The sequence below is a fragment of the Lotus japonicus genome, chromosome 3 (genome assembly GCF_012489685.1).
Source record: "Lotus japonicus ecotype B-129 chromosome 3, LjGifu_v1.2".
Classification (NCBI taxonomy): Eukaryota; Viridiplantae; Streptophyta; class Magnoliopsida; order Fabales; family Fabaceae; genus Lotus; species Lotus japonicus.
The window spans coordinates 51,805,595-51,823,257 of record NC_080043.1 but is presented as its reverse complement, the minus strand read 5'-3'; the positions used below and the strand labels follow the sequence as shown (position 1 = coordinate 51,823,257).

Genomic DNA, 17,663 nt, shown 5'->3' with positions numbered 1-17,663 from the left:
GATAAGCCGGGAAACGGGTAGTTTCCAAGTACATTGGTACTTTTTGCTCGCTGAGCAGTTTTTGACCATCGGATGGAGATGAGTCGGATGATTCGAGAAATCATCATGAGTTACTTCTTATAATTTATTGTCTTTTGTCGCAGAATCGACATTTACCTTAGAGTAATCTTTTTAGAGACAATAAGTTAGCTAGAACACGTGACGACGTGACGAGTGAGGTCGGAGACGTTGTTTGGCTAATCACGTTGCATTCATGCACTCATTTTGAGGTTAATACACGGTGGGATGCCGGACCTCGGTGGATTCTAAAATGGTCATAAGACCCGGATTTCCACATAAGAACACTGCGGTGATTCTTAGTAGCAGACGGAAATGGCAGGCCTGCGGGTTTACTGCTGATCTGACTACACTTTGTTTGGTATAAGAGACACCCGAGCAGAAATGGTCCCACCGTGGCTGGTGTTAGGGCTGACTTGTTGGTGCCAATCCCTCCGGAATGCATCTTGTTCCTTTGCATTTGCACTTCATGCACCATTCATGCGGATTTAGTTGCGGAATGTATTTGTTACTTGTTATCATTGCTTGAGATATGTTAATTGCCAGTAAATATTATTTATTTTCGTTGACAGGATGTACCATTTATAATGTTGTCATTCATAACTAAGCCTATGTGGCTACTGCTTATACTTTGCCTATTGGATGTACTATTATGTAATTCTTTGAGTTGACCCTTGCGCATGCTACCTGTGTATGGGGGGCTATGTATACCCTTTTTGTCAGATGTCGATGGCCGATTGGTTCGAGATGGTCGTCCCTTCGGGGGGGACCAGGTTTGAGTTGTTAGACACGGACACCCCGGTGTCTTGGGTGGTCGACCCCGTCGGTCACCGAGCCATTTACATGGGGCGAATAATGGAGGACCACGTCGACCGAATGGGAAACCTGACGCAAGGAGTCTTGAGAAGCCACACGGTTAGCTTCAACCTACCACCGGGCGTGCACTGTGGCCTTGGAGTTGTGGTACCACCACCATCACCTGAGGACGAGGAGCACCCTTCGGAGGAGTTGCCTGTAGGAGGGGGTTCATCGGAGTCTAGCTCACCCACCGTCGCAGCTGCTGCTGTTTTGGGATCGGGTACAGTACTCGTAGGACCCGCTGTGAGGACCGACGCAGTCATTGACCTGATCGTCTTGGATTCAGATTCAGACGACGATCATGGTGATGCGTAGCCGGGAGTGGTGTGTAGTACTCCTCTAGTCGGGATTAGGGTAGGAGTAGCGTCGTGGCTCTGATCTTCAGTTTTTCTCATTTTGGGGCAGGGTAGGTCCCCGACCTTTAGCTTTTTGTGTGGTTCTCTTTACGGGAGTCACAGGGAGTTGGTCGGATTAGGAGGTCTTCGGGCTGTTTTGAGCTGACCTACTTTCTTTTTGGAGGACTGTATATCAGAATACTGACCTTATATTTTGTGTTGTACATATTTGCCGGTAGGCACTACTTTCCCGTCACTGGAGGTTACTCGTGACGTGGCATGCTGTTTACTGTGGGGAGTGTATATATTGTATATTAGTCTTGTTTATCTTTCGTCGATACGTCTTTAAATTCGACAAGTCCTTTATTTACTTGAAACAAATATCGAAAAAAAAATATTCACGTTTTTCCGCCTTTATTTTCTTTTTGGTTACTAAAGTGACGCCACCGAAATCGGGGGGTTACAGAGGACCAAGTCCTCGGCCTCCTTCTCCCACTCTTTCATTTTAGTGAACTGGGGAAGCATACCCTCCTGAGCATACCGGTTGATGGAAGCAATTCTGAGGGCCCCACGAAGGGCATGGTTGTAGAGGCCAGTCGGATCCTGCGTAGCTAGGTGCCGCTGGTCGGCCTCGTTGAAAACAAGGTGGTCGATCATGTCGAAATGCTCTTCGCAATTCACATCTTCCCGCCCCCACATCGATATGACACGACCAGGAGTGTCAGGAGCGACTGTAGAGAGTGGAACCACCTTTGCCGCCGATGAGCCGACCCCCTCCTGACTAGCACGATCGGAAATGAGGCGGGGCTTTTTCCTAGCTGGCTTCCGAATCACTTCCTTCTCATCCTCCGACCCCTCTTCAACCAATATCGGACCCGACCCGGGGTTCGTCGAGTTGGTCCCCTTAGAACCAGTCTCCTGGGACGACTGATGCTCGTCGTCCCGAGGTGGCTCCTGTTCAGATTGGGAACCAGCTCCCAAACCACCACCCTCCACTCACTCGACCGACTTCCCCGACCCTTGGCCACTCTTCCCAACCTGCTCAGTCTGATCGCTTCCGCCGGAACCACTCGGTTGCTCTTGCTGCCCCGGCTGCCCTTGTCGCTCTTGCGGATCTGGCTGATCGATCCTGTTGCTCTTGCTGCTTTGTTTCCTCCCCTTCGTCGTCGGTCTCGGTCATGTCGTTGATCTGCAGAGCGTTCAGCAAATCTTGGTCGACGTCCATCTTAGCTCCTGAAAAGAGAAACAAGAAAGCACAAGTTAGGAACCAAAAAGCGTCTAGTGATATATGCAACACATAAGACACTCACTCAACATCCGCGCGTTCCGCCGCACACTAAACATGCAAAGATCGTAACACCTCAAAGGCTTAACCGGGACCTTCTTGTCGTCCTTCTGAATGTAACGAATTGCACCCGTCAAAATCCGCTTGAACGCTTTGTCATCCTTGGACAGAGCGTCCTCGCTCTTAAAACTAAACGATGCCACAAAGTCTTTATAATGAGCGTCGTTCCAGGCTAGGGGAAACCGAGCACGTGTCCCGCCATTGGGTGCTTCCTCGAACCTCCAAAAGGGGGGGAGGGAGCGTGGTCAGGGCCACCCGAAAATACTGGTCCTTGAAATCCTTGTAGGAATCCGCAAATGTGTGAAAGATGGGGAAGACCGTCTTCAGGCTTGCCATCCCGTATCCCCCATGACCTTGGGTATGGGACACCGTGAATATATGAAAAAATAAGGGGATGGAAGGTTGCCTCCCGAACAGGACACACGCGACCTCGTACCCCTAGACGAATGCCCACGCACCCGGATGAAGCTGTGATGGGGCCACCATCAATCGGTGCAGGACGCCCACCTGGAAGTCGGTTAGGGCATTCGCACCTTCACCTTCTTCATAGTGAAAATGTGCGTATATATACCAAAGGGAGGGGTGTGTGGAAGTCTTTCATGGAGCCCGGGGGCGTAGACGTCATGATCAGGCCCGATCTGGGTCTGAGATAAGTAATAATGCCTCCGGAAGTGCCCCTCATCCTCGTTCGCATAATGGGACCAGAGGGCCAGGATCTGCCGACACCAGGTATTATAGAGGGCATCATCACCCGTCAGATCGGGGTAGATCACGTTATCTTTCCTTTTTCGCTTAGGCTGATCCGGTCGAGACTTGGGCATCGCGACCCCGCTAGACTGAGCGGGTTGCTTACCAAGGCGAGAACCGACCATCGGGACACCTGCATAGGGGAACACACCGCGTAAACGACTGACCGCTTTTTGCTAAAAACTGATTCAAAGGGGGAACCCGTCAAGGCCCTCCTTTTCCCCCCGACAGGTGAAACCGGCAACAAGAAGGTTTGGAAAAGCCCCACGAGGCCCAAACCACCCTAGGAAAAGGGGGGGAAGGGGCCGGAACAGGCCTCTCCGTTCCCCTAGACCGACAACCCCAAGGAAGAAAAAACAAGCAGACAACAACAAACTAAAAACAAAGAAATAAAGCGGTGAAAGAACAAACTTACAATGAAATGAAGTAGTTGAAGGAAGTGGACGACCACCGAGGATAGACGACGACCACCGCTGAGAAGGGAACGACCACCACAGAAAGGCAGAGCTCAAGAATGGAGAGAAAGTGAGTTCAAGGGCATAAAGATGCAAATGAACCCACTTCAACTCCTTATAAAGGAAGTAGAGGCAGAAGCGAAGCGTCACCTCGATAACCCTGTTGATACTAATCATGACGGTTGGGGATGCGAGAAAGGCACAACCAATCCGCTTCTGCCACGTCAAGAAAGGACGCGACGACGTCCAAGCGTCATGCACGTCAGCGAAACCCTCTGGGATCTACGAAACGTTTCGCTTTCCATGGAACGACATGTACCCCATGGAAACGAAGACGTGTTCACGAAGCCGGAACATCTCCAATGAACCACGCCTTTTCGCCTTACCGCGCCTTTTCAAATTTCAAAACCCGACGAAGACTGGCCCTAGATGCAACCGCCCAGGACAAGGTCGTCTATGTGCAAAGACCGTCCCAAGGTAAAGCCTCCCTCGAGCGAGATCGTCCCGGAATGAAACTGTCCCTCCCTTCTTCCCATCGTCGCTCTTCAAGTTACTTGGCCTAAACCGGAGGACAGGGTGGCGGGGCGCCTGTCAACACCGGTCGTCCACCACAGGTCCAAAGCGCGACGAGCGGGGAACCGAGCAAGGGAATCACTTTCCCCAACCTTCTTCAACCGCTCAACGTCACTGATTCCTCTCTTCTTCTTCCTACCCCGCCATCTTGGGTAGTTTGGTCGCTCTCTGATCAATTACTCACCACTCTATGATGACCAGTACAAGAGGCAAATATCCGGTTGAAAAATGAAGCACCAACTGGAACGTAACCCTCTCTAAAATGTGAATGCGGTAAGAAAAAAAATTGGGCGCAGGTTTAATTAGGGGCTGGTTAAAAAGATAAGATTTTTATAATTTTTTATTATTAAATCTTATGTACCGTTGGATCCAGCTTTAACATATCTAATGGTTGAAAAGCTTGGTGCAGAGGGCAGGAGGCAACTTGGATGGCGAGATCCAAATGGTGACACCCCTAATTTTATACACTACAAAGTAACCTATATTCAAAATGTCGGGTAAAAAGAATTTAATAAAGAATCACAATTGTATAGAAAAACTTAAATTCCATATTTCATTTCATAAAAAAAGAGCGAACAAAGAAATTAATTCTTTCGAAAGCACAATATGAGAGTCATGAAAATTATTTAAATATTTCAAATACATGTGTGACCCATATTGTGACCATTATCCGACTACCTGACATGTTTTTGACGGACTACTTGAGTTCCTACATAAATGACACATACTTTCGTTACTATCAAGAATGTCTCAAGCGAGCTGCTTTCTTTCTCCTAAAAATAATATAAAGTAAAGGAATGAGAATTTTACAATTCTCAATAATAACAATATCTACTCCAAAAACAAACAAAACATACATTTTTTTTTTCGAGAAGTGAATAATTATATTGAAAGATAGAAAGCATGAGAACAACCTTCTCATGTAGGGAAAGAAGGGCCAAAGAGGCCAGCAAACTACAAACATATAGAGTACCAAAAGTAAGATAAAGAACCAGCATGGCCTAGAACAACAAATTGCGAGAAAAGGTAACAGAGCAAAGCACAAGAAAAACAAAACGACATTATCTCAATATAAAATATTCCACCAGGAGCAAGCTTATGCTCTTCCACCCGTGGCCTAAAAGAAGAGGATGTAAGACAGACACAAGAGGTCCCTCACGCCAAGGAGAAAGCAGCAACAACCAAAAAACATCAGTAGCATCACGACAGTTGCAATAGCAAGGAAAATAATTTAAACTCATCCTCAGCTTTTAGAGCTTTATATACCATGTGCCTCCACAATTGCCAATATCCAAACAACCACCCGGGAAGGACATTATTATCTTGCGATATTTTCCGAGCACCACTAGAGAGGTTTGGATCTACTACAACATGTTTTTGCCAGATTGTCAGCTGAAGTGGTTGCTTCCCTATAGATATGGACCACTGATGACCGGGATATAGTCTTGTTTTTAGGGTCATTTCTTTGCTTCTTTTGAGTCTTTTTGTTGAGTCTCATGAAGTGTTTCATGCATTCTCATGCATTTTTATCTTTATTTGTGTTTTTGCTTCACTTAGGTAATTTCATAGTTTTATGAGGACTTTAGTTACATTTTAGGTTAGTTTAAGAGGTTATTGAAAGTTCCACTTGTTTTGAGGGCCTTTGTGCAAAACTGACTTTATTTCCAAGCTTGTTCATCAAGGTTTCAGGTTGAATCAGCTGAAGAGGGAAGGTCAAGAGGCTTGGAGAATTGAAGGGAGGCTTAAAGAGGAGTAAAGAAGAAGTTTTAAAGGTTTTCCAGCGTGCATAGAGCGCCTAGGCGTGCTCCATTGGCGCCTAGGCGCCAATTGTTCTGTTTCAGAGAATTGGAATTGGCGCCCATGCATGCTTAATTGGCGCCTAGCCAATTACCTTCCAGAAGCCATTTTTTCACTTTGAATTGGCGCTCAAGCATGCTTTATTTGCGCCTGAGCGCCCAGACTCGTGTCTTTTGCCTATAAATAGGATTCTAGTCATTTTCTTTTGTATCTCTTCCATTTTTACATAAGTTTAGAAGGAGAGGAACATCTAGGAGAGTGAGAGAAGGCTTCTAAGCTTGTAATTCAGGTTCTTAGCATCTCTCTTCTTGTGCTTTGGTTTTCATGTAAGACTTTTCATATTTGAGTTATAATCTTAAGTTCTTTCCCACATGATCTTCTTCTTTCCTTGAATCCCATTTTGTGAATATCAATCTAAGCTTGTATGCATGCTTGCTTTATGCTTTTCTATAATTAGAACGGGAGTTTGTTATAGATTAGGGAACCGATTTGGGATTACCCCTTCTATCTTGGCTACTAGGAATAGTGGAAGGGTTGGGGTTTGTTGGCCTAAACTTTGTAATCTTTATGCTTCAAACAAATGTTTAAGTACTCAAGGAATTGGGTTTATCTTTTGGTTTGATAGGTAAGTTGCTTAGGCTATAACATCAATGAGAGATTCATGAGTTCATGTGCTTAGAATGATGTGCTTGAATTGACTAGTTGAACAAGAACCCAAAGCATGTTAATTTCCGAATTGTCTTTTAATTTCCCTTTTTCCTTATTACTACTTCGACATATCTCTATTTCAATAAAATAAACTTTCAAACTCAAGGCTTAAGCTGAATTTAGTCACTCACAATCCTTGTGGTTCGATATTTAAAACCGGGTGAATTCGTACACTTGCTGATTTACCAACAGGTTTTTGGCGCCGTTGCCGGGGATTGTTTGTGGTTTTTGGTTTGAGTTACCAGTTTGAAGTATAGTCTACCTAAGACTATAACTTAGGGATGAATGGGAGACAACTCATGATTCTTTTTTCTGTTTTATGTTTTGTTTCTTCTGTTTTTTTTTTTTCAGAAAATAAAAAGGATACAATGGCGCTCGAGCGGTGGCAATTAGCACTTGAGCACCTTGTTTTCCAGCATCTGAAAGACCAGTGGAGAACACTTGGAGGCACTCAATCACTTGAAAGGAGGTTCTTTTCTTACTCTGAGTTTAGTCCATGCATTTTTGCATATTTTTCTTTTATAGTTTTTGTTTATCCTTTTTGATCATGCATAGAGTCTTTTAAACCTTGGTCATTACTTTCTTATACTCAAATGATATGTTCCCAAGTCTTGCTCACTCACATGATGCTGGTTTTGAAAATGTTTTTAAGTGGATACTTTGTGCTTTTCTTTTGGGGAGTGATTGTATGTTTGGGAAAGAGAGGGGGAGACTTCGATCTTCTAAGTGTTGACTTGAGGATAGAATTGATGTGAGTCCACAAGGGTCCATCTTTGACCCTTCACTATATAATTTCCCTGGAGGATCCTGACTCACTTGCACTTCTTGGTTCTGTGTTTCATTTTGTGCACCCTTGAGAGTAGCTCTATGAGACTTGCATTTTTAGACTGATAGGTTTTCTTGGACTTCAGATCTTGTACTATATATATTTGTCCCTAGTTGACCCTTTTGAGCCTTATGGAGAATTCTTTGTTACCTTTATTATTTGGGTTGGTTGTTTGGTTGGAAAAATGGGGAGTTGTGGTCCTTGTATCTCAATGGAGCTAGTTGTTTTGAAGTTGTCTCTTGCCCCAAAGAAAAAAATTCAAAAAAAAAATTCAAAAGAAAAAAAACGAACTCCATGGAATGGGTGGAGTTCCAAAAAAAAGAAAAAAAATTCTAAAACAAAAGGCGGTTGAGAGACTTGTGTGCTAAGTATCAATAGCTTGAAAGCTCCGGAATTTCAAATAGGACCGCACTCAATTTTGTGCAGCCTTAGTCTTCCTTAAGGACCACCTACCTAGTGCTTTACCTAGCCAACATTATAACCCTTTTGAAGTCTCATTGAATAATGCATTGTCAACTTTAGTTGCTCTTAAGTGAATGATTTTCATAACCTATGAACTTGCTTGTGTGCTCAGTGCACTAAACAATTGTCTCATGCTAGGATGTTAGCTCTAAATGCTTCTCATAGTGGACTCTAATTCTTCTTTATCTAAGAGTAGCATGAAGTTGATTGTTGTATCTTTCTCTTTGAACTAACTGCATTCACTTGATCCCCCAGTTTTCTGAAAATGTATCCCTCTTTTGGCATGTGTGTTGGGAGCAATTCTTTGTGCTTGAGGGCAAGTTAATCTTAGTGACGCTCGAGGGCGAGCTGTCGTTGAGTATAGTAGGGTGATGACCGGGATTTAGTCTTGTTTTTAGGGTCATTTCTTTGCTTCTTTTGAGTCTTTTTGCTGAGTCTCATGTAATGTTTCATGCATTCTCATGCATTTTTATCTTTATTTGTGTTTTTGCTTCATTTAGGTAATTTCATAGTTTTATGAGGACTTTTGTTGAATTTTAGGTTAGTTTAAGAGGTTATTGAAAGTTCCACTTGTTTTGAGGGTCTTTGTGCAAAACTGACCTTTAAGTTTTTAGATATTTTCCAAGCTTGTTCATCAAGGTTTCAGGTTGAATCAGCTGAAGAGGAAAGGTCAAGAGGCTTGGAGAATTGAAGGGAGGCTTAAAGAGGAGAAAAGAAGAAGTTTTAAAGGTTTTCCAGCGTGCATAGAGCGCATAGGCGTGCTCCATTGGCGCCTCGACGCCAATTGTTATGATCCAGAGAATTGGAATTGGCGCCCAGGCATGCTTAATTGGCGCATAGGCATGCTCAGGCATGCTTTATTGGTGCCTGAGCACCCAGACTCGTGTCTTTTGCCTATAAATAAGATTCTAGTCATTTTCTTTTGTATCTCTTCCATTTTTACATCAGTCTAGAAGGAGAGGAACATCTAGGAGAGTGAGAGAAGGCTTCCAAGCTTGTAATTCAGGTTCTTAGCCAAGCATGCTTGGCTAATCTCTCTTCTTATGCTTTGGTTTTCATGTAAGACTTTTCATATTTGAGTTATAATCTTAAGTTCTTTCCCACATGATCTTCTTCTTTCCTTGAATTCCATTTTCTGAATATCAATCTAAGCTTGTATGCATGCTTGCTTTATGTTTTTCTATAATCAGAGCGGAAGTTTGTTATAGATTAGGGAACCGATTTGGGATTATCTCTTCTATCTTGGCTACTAGGAATAGAGGAAGGGTTGGGGTTTGTTGGCCTGAACTTTGTAATTTTTATGCTTCAAACATATGTTTAAGTACACAAGGAATTGAACTTATCTTTTGGTTTGAAAGAGTTATCTATGCGAGGCATCGATAGGTAAGTTGCTTAGGCTATAAAATCAAGGAGAGATTCATGAGTTCATGTGCTTAGAATGATGTGCTTGAATTGACTAGTTGAACAAGAACCCAAAGAATGTTAATTTCTGAATTGTCTTTTAATTTCCCTTTTTCCTTATTACTACTTCGACATATCTCTATTTCAATAAAATAAACCTTCAAACCAAGGTTATTAAAACCGAACCGGTGATCAAACCGGTGAGGGCACTGGTTCAAGGTTCATTGATTCAACCGTAGTTGAACCCTGGTCCAACCGGTTTTACCGCTATAAATTAAATAATATCATTTTAAATTAAATATATAATATATAAGGTAATAATATTGAGTAAAAAAGACAATGTTCATAACTATAAATGAGAATTACACAGTATAGCAATCAATGTTGTAAAACTCTTCACCATCAATTAATCGGGGTACTAAATCAACAAGTCACTACTCGGACAAGTGTGTCACTAGTCATACTGCTTGACTTCATGTATATTAAAATTCTAGATATATACATAAAATATTAGACATATATATATATATATAATTAACTTAGGTACATCTAAAATAGTAAATAATAATAACATATTACTATTGTAATTTATATAACAACTTTGAAAAAAATTTAGCATAACGAACGTGGCCCAATCAATAAAGTACCATGATAAAAAAATATATAAACAAAAGGTACAAAAGTGGCTTGAAAGTATAATAATAGAAACCAAAGCCCAAAGTTAAACACTAAAGCCCACAAGAAACCCTAACACCCAACCTTCCCTTTAATTTCCTTTCTCTTTGCAGGGAGCAGCCGCACAAAGATAGCTTTTTGAAGGGAGCTCCAACAGGTATGAAGACATTGAGGAATGAGGAAGAAAAAATAGCAATCTATCTGAAGGAAGAACGTGATTAATCTTCAAATATTTGAGAGCAACGTCAATGAGATCTCCCAATTGTGTGATGATTCACGTTGCTGAACCTCATTTTTTTCTTAACCTACATTCTTCTCTGCAGAACCAGATGTTTTCTGAAGCAAAATTGTGAACCGGTCCAAATCGTAAAACCGCCGGTTCACACCGGTTTTCACGGTTTTTTACCGGTTTTCAGGGTTGTTGACCGGTTCTTTGTAAGTCCGGTTTTTGGGTGATTTCGGACCGATCAATGGTCCGGTTCCCGGTCTTACCGGTTCAACCAGCCGGTTCGGTCCGGTTTTAAGAACCATGCTTCAAACTCAAGGCTTAAGCTGAATTTAGTCACTCACAATCCTTGTGGTTCGATATTTAAAACCGGGTGGATTCGTACACTTGAGGATTTACCAACAACCACACATATGCAATTGACTTCAAGCATTAGGTGATCAATTTGGTTCAACTCATTGAGCTTCCAGGGACAGTTCCTGTTTGAGTTTATCCACCCGACTGATAATGCAGAGTCACTTTCCAGGATGATATTCTTTAGCAGAAAATTTTGACAGAAAATCAAAGCTTTTAGGATAGCTTTGATTTCTGCCTCCAAGGCCCAACCGAACCCAATATTCATTGAGAAGAAACCCAGAATATGGTTCCTTGAGTCGCGAACAACACCCCCAATACCACTAGGCTCGGGGTTGCCTTGGGACGCTCCGTCAACGTTGAATTTTAGAACACCGATTGAAGGAGGAGACCAAGTTGCTAGTCTAGAGCATGGGTTTTCTATTCTGACTTTAATGCTGTAGAAATTTCTTGAGAATTGGTCTCTGTTGTAGGGGCAGTCCTTCCAAGTAGGGGTGAGAATAGGGGCCTGTGGCCTAGCCTACCACAGGCCCAGGCCAGGCCAAATAGGTAAATAGGCAAGGCTTAGGCTTTTTGAAAAGCTTATTTAGTTAAAAAGGTCAGACTCAGGCCATTTAACAAGCATAGTAAGCCTTATAGGCTAGCTTATTTAAGTAAATATGATTAGTATTTTTTTAGTAAATTGTAAATATGATTTAGTATAAATATATTTTACCATTGATGATGTCTATATATTAAAAATTAATCATAATATATTAATATTATATACTTATATAATGATTTAATGTTATAAGTCTATTTAGAGATAGATATATGACGTATGTAAATACCTTAATATGAAGTGTGATTTTAAATTGAGGTTTGCCATTCTAGGTATGGGGCTCGACACCCTACTTATTCGATACAGGATTTAAAGTTCTGTATTCAATCTGTTTTAGTATGTAAAGATAAAGCCATTTTCAACTTTATTTAATACAAAATTTTAAGTTCTGCATGGTAGTTCAGAGTTTTAAAAAAAAAATGGTAGGGTGCCAAGCCCCATGTGGGCTGTGGCAAACCCAAATCCTTTCAACTCACCTTGTGTGTGAATGTGGGTTAAGAAAGCCAACCCAACCTACTTAATCGCAGATTCACACTGTAATTTGCTTTCTATTCTAACCGTTGACTTGCAATTTTGCATTCTTGGAATCCATGGATTATCGCTACGACGTGTTCATCAATTTCAGGGGGGAGGACACACGCAAGAGTTTGGTTTCTCACCTCCAATGCGGGAGTCAGCACTTTCACCGACAAGAAGTTAACCAAGGGAATGGAGCTGGAACCAGAACTATTGGGAGCAATTACTCAGTCTCGGATATCTATCGTTGTTTTCTCCGAAAACTACACTGAATCCAGCTGGTGTCTCATCGAACTTTGCGAAATCATGGAATGCCGCAGAAAGAGTAACCAGGTGGCTTATGCATTTGTAAGAACAACTTCTTTCTGACATCATCAAGACAAAGGTGAAGAAGATACATAGCATTGCCACGGGGACGACTATGATTAAGCAAAGACTTTCTGGAAGAAGGGCACTGGTTATACTTGATGATGTGACCATATCTAAGCAATTAAAAGCACTGTGTGGAAATAGGAAATGGTTTGGACAAGGAAGTGTTATAATTGTTACAACTAGAGATGTAAGGCTACTTGATTTAATTAAAGTCGACTATCTTTACAAAATGGAGGAAATGGACCAAAAGGAGTCCCTTGAGCTTTTCAGTTGGCATGCTTTTAGAGAAGCAAGTCCCAGAGAAGACTTGATTGAACTCTCAAGAAATGTGGTTACCACTAGCTCTTGAAGTCCTTGGATCTTACTTGAATGAAAGAACAGAACAAGAATGGAGAAGTGTATTGTCAAAATTGAAGAGAATTCCCAATGATCAAGTGCAAGAGAAACTGAGAATAAGCTATGATAGTTTAAAGGATGATATGGAAAAGGATATATTTCTTGACATATGTTGTTTCTTCATTGGAAAAAACAGAGTCGATGTTACAGATAAACTAAATGACTGTGGACTTTATGCTGATATTGGAATAACTGTTCTCATAGAGCGGAGCCTCGTCAAAGTTGGAAAGAATAATAAGCTTCAAATGCATGATTTGCTACGAGACATGGGTAGAGAAATAGTTCGTGGAAGTTCAGCAAAACATCCTGGGAAGCGTAGTCGATTGTGGTTTCATAAGGATGTCCATGATGTTTTGACCAAAAAAACTGTAAGAATACAGTTTGAAACTTTTGATTATTCTCCATAATTGTTTCAGGATCATAAAACTCTTTGTTTGATTCTGAATTGTTTTGCCTTGTCATGTTCATTGCAAGTTTGGTTAGGCTGCACTGCTGCAGCTTTATGTATAGCAAACAAAAACTTTTTACCCTAACTTTTGTCTGTTTAATTTTTCTTCACATCCAGGGAACATAAACTGTTGAGGGATTGGTTTTGAAGTTGCAAAAAACCAGCAGAGTTTGCTTCAGGGCCAATGCTTTCAAGAAAATGAGAAAACTGAGACTTTTACAACTTGATTGTGTTGACCTCTCTGGAGACTATGGGCATCTTTCCCTAGAACTGAGATGGGTCTGTTGGCAAGGATTCACTTCCAAATATATACCCGATGACTTATATCAGGGAAATCTAGTTGCTATGAACTTGAAGTACAGCAGTATTAAACAAGTTTGGAAGGAAACCAAGGTATAATAACTAACACTTTATTAAAAAAACTCAAGTTGATGACAATAAGTCAATAACCATTGTTACCAGCATTGTTCCATTTTATCCTCTTCCTCTAATTTTCTTTAAACATTCTCTTCTTGCAGTTGCTGGAGAAGCTTAAAATTCTCAATCTCAGTCATTCAAAGTACTTGGTAAACACCCCTGATTTTTCAAAACTACCGAATCTAGAAAAGCTCATTCTAAAAGATTGTCCATGTTTGTCCAAGCTTCACCATTCAATTGGAGATCTCAGTAATTTCTTCTCATAAATTTGAAGGACTGTACACGCCTTAGCGCTCTCCCAAGGAAGATCTATCAGTTAAAATCTGTGAAAACACTAATCGTTTCGGGTTGTTCAAAAATTGACAAGTTGGAAGAAGATATAGTGCAGATGGAATCCTTGACAACACTTCTTGCAAAAGATAGAGCTATTAAAGAAGTTCCCTATTCAATTGTAAAATTGAAAAGCATAGGATATATATCCCTATGTGGATTTGAAGGATTAACACGTGATTTTTTCCTTCTCTTATTCGCTCTTGGATGGCACCAACAATGAATCCCCTACCTCGTATTCCACTACTTGGGAGCATGTCATTGTCTCTAGTTTCTATTGATATACAGAATAATAGTTCAGACAATTTATCATCATGGCTAAGCAGCGTATCAAAACTTCGAAGTGTTATGATACAATGCCACTCAGAGATTCAACTAACTCAAGAGTCAAGAAGAATTCTTGATGATCAATATGATGTAAATTCTAGTGAATTGGCATCATCATCATCATCATATGCATCACAAATCTCAGATTTTTCCTTGAGATCATTTTTTATTAGATTGGGAAGTTGCCACACAGTCATTGATACTCTTGCCAACAACATATCACAGGTGACTTCTCTATCTTTTGTCATTTGTTCTTTATTATTTATTTTCTAGATGCTACCTGCGCTTTGCGCAAGTTTTTTTATAGTAAAATAATGCATATTTTAGTTTAAAATGTAAGCTTTGTTATAGTACAATTTATGGCAGTTACTGAATATCACATAACAAGTATACACATTATTCATGGATAAATCATATTTGAACATGGTCCCTCATTGTTCATGTTCAAAACTCATACACAATGCATTGGGTTTTTGGTGAAAGATGTGACATCCTTCAGTAATATAATTTACTCTTCATCCATTGTGATTATAAAAGATGGGGTTGTCTAAGGTACACTACATGTTCGGGTGGTGTGTCAGTACACGGCTTGTAACTTGTAAACATACAACTTGTAATCAAGTGAAATAAAAGCTGTGACCAGAAAAAATTAAAGCAAAATTGTGAACAATAAATTAGCTAGCAAATAGCAATGAATTTGCTTTGTTCGTAGCTAATTCACAACTATTTGGTAGTACTGTACCGGTATACCACCCAAATAGGTGGTGTACCTTAGAGAACCCATACAAGATATATCATCCCTCCTCTCATGCTATAATAGTGAGAGACGCCCCTTACATTATAACAACCGGTATTAGAGCCGGTGGTTTTGGCCCTGAGACGGACAATAAGATGATGACTGACACTTGAGGGAAGATTGTTGAGGCTTCAAGTGTGAATACTACCACTAATAATAATAATAATAATAAGTCACACGTTGGATAAAAAAAGTATTGAATGTTATATAAGTGAATAGCTCCATACACCCGATACCTTAGAGTTTTTTAGTGAAAGATGTCACATTTTTCGTGATTTACTTCTCATCTAATGTAGTTTTAAAAAGATATATCTATGCCCTTCTCATGGATAACCTCATACCATAACTTGTCCCACGTGGGGCAGGCTGTTCCCATCCCCAATCCCCAAGGCGGGGTGAATTTTTACCCATCCCGGTCCCCATAGGTTATGGTTGCGTTACAAAACTATTAGTTTCCTTGTCTCTGTTTATTCATGCGACATACTATGATTATATTTAACATTCACCTTTTGGAATTCAGAATGACACAATAGTGGCACAAAAACTCCATTTGAATGATTCAATAAATAACCGAGTATATATGTTCTTCATACAGGGATTGACAACCAATGATTCTAGTAATTTATCCCTTCCGTGTGGTAATTATCCTTCTTGGTTAGCCTGTAAAGGTGAAGGACTTTCAGTACATTTTCAAGTGCCTGAGTTCATGATGGTTACTTGAAGGGAATAGTTTTTTGTGCTGTTTACTCATCAACACCTGAAAATGTGGCAACTGAATGTTTTAATAGTGTCATGATCAATAATTACACAAAATTGACCATTCAAATCTACAAGCAAGATACAACAATGTCCTTAAATGATGAAGATTGGGAGGGTGTAATATCAAATCTAGATCCTGGTGACAATATAGAGATTGCTGTTGCTTATGGGCGTGGATTGACTGTTAAGGAGACAGCTGTCTATCTAATATATGGTCAGTCAATTACTATGCAACTTGAATTTGAGCTGTCGGTTAATGTGAAAATGGAGCCATCACCTGAAGTGAACGTTCTTCCGTCACCTGATGTGAAAATGGAACCATCACCTGAAGTGAACATGCAGCCATCACCTGGACTGAACATGCTGCCATCGCCTAACAAGAAAATGGATCCATCAACTGAAGTGAACATGCAGCCATCACCTAATGTGAAATTGAAATCATCACTTAACATGAAAATTGAGCCATCACAAAAACCAGATAAAAATTTCTTGACAAGACTTGCAAAGAGATTGGGACAATGTTCATGCATGAACCAAACTTGAGCTTTCAACAGTTTTTTATTGGTAAGAGTTAATGATTCATACACACCTCCACCTCTTTTCCACCTTCATTTTCTATCTATTTCTCTATTCTTTATCAATCAAATCACCTATCACATCGTTATTTTCTCTCTCCTTTCTTCCTATCTCTCTTCTTCCACCTCTCCACACCTCAAAAATGAGGTGTGAAGATATAATTATTTGTATGGCTTTGTCATTTTATGGGATTTCCTGATTTTATGTGTTTTGGAACATTATCTAGAAGGGAGGAGGGACAAAGCCATGTTCTTCCTTTTCAAAAAAAAAAAAAAAAAAAGCCTTGTTCTGCATGCCAGGTTTATCTCTGCCTCCAAAGGTTCCTTTTACCAGGTTTGTCTCTCTGCTTCTCTATCATTGATGTTGATCTCTGTTCTAAGGATTCGTCCCTATTGTTGATTCTATTCTTTGATTCTGACTTTTGATTGTTAATTTAAAATCCTTGTATCTTAGGTTATATATCATCAATGTTTGATTATTTTGTTGATTTTATGCTATTCCTTCCTTATTGTCCTAAATTTTTCTAGCATCTTTGATCTTCTTCTAGCGTTCATGTGATGTGGTGACTCTAGGTTCTGTTTGATGTTTAACGTTTTGTATTTCTTGGCTATTTGTATGACTCTGAGGGTTATAACAGAACTTAAATGAGTTAGAAGTTTTGATAGGTGGATTTGGTTTCTTAAACAAAAAAGCTATTTAGAAAGCTATTTACTTCAGTAAGCCTTTTTACTGTTTAGAGACATGAGAGAGGCGAGGGTTACACACATATGCTAGATTTAAATTGGAAACTGGTTGAAATTATTGAGAGTACTTTTACTGATGTGTTCTTCAATCTACTTTACAACATATCTTGAGCTTAATTTGGGTCAATAATCAGTATAGTATATTGGATATTATCGCCATAGCATTATGGGGTTTCTTTAATGTAATGTTTAATGATGATTCACAGGTTGGATATCAGTAAAGGAGGTAATTTTGAGTTTTCGTTCTTGCTACATTCTCATATGTGGAAATACATGCGTTTTTCTTTGATCAGTACTTTGTCACTTTGTGCTCCTGGGACATCTTTACGCATTTTAAATCTGAAATACAACTATAGGAGGGTGAAAAAGAAATACCTTGGCATTGAAAGCTGCACGAATGAGAAAAAAGGTTGAACCAGTAACACAGCATCAGAGGTTTGATTGAACAATGAATAAAACTATGAACTAGAAACTTGGGATAAACAAAGCAAAACAAATTCATTAAACCAGCTCATGAACATTATTTTTAAGTTTTAAATTCGAAAGGATTGGATATAAGTGTT

General features: G+C 40.3%; 1 pseudogene; it reads left to right on the top strand.

The window, feature by feature from the left end:
* Positions 1-7,243: 7,243 nt before the first annotated feature.
* Positions 7,244-16,983, top strand: LOC130744288 (disease resistance protein RUN1-like; annotated as a pseudogene).
* Positions 16,984-17,663: the final 680 nt, after the last annotated feature.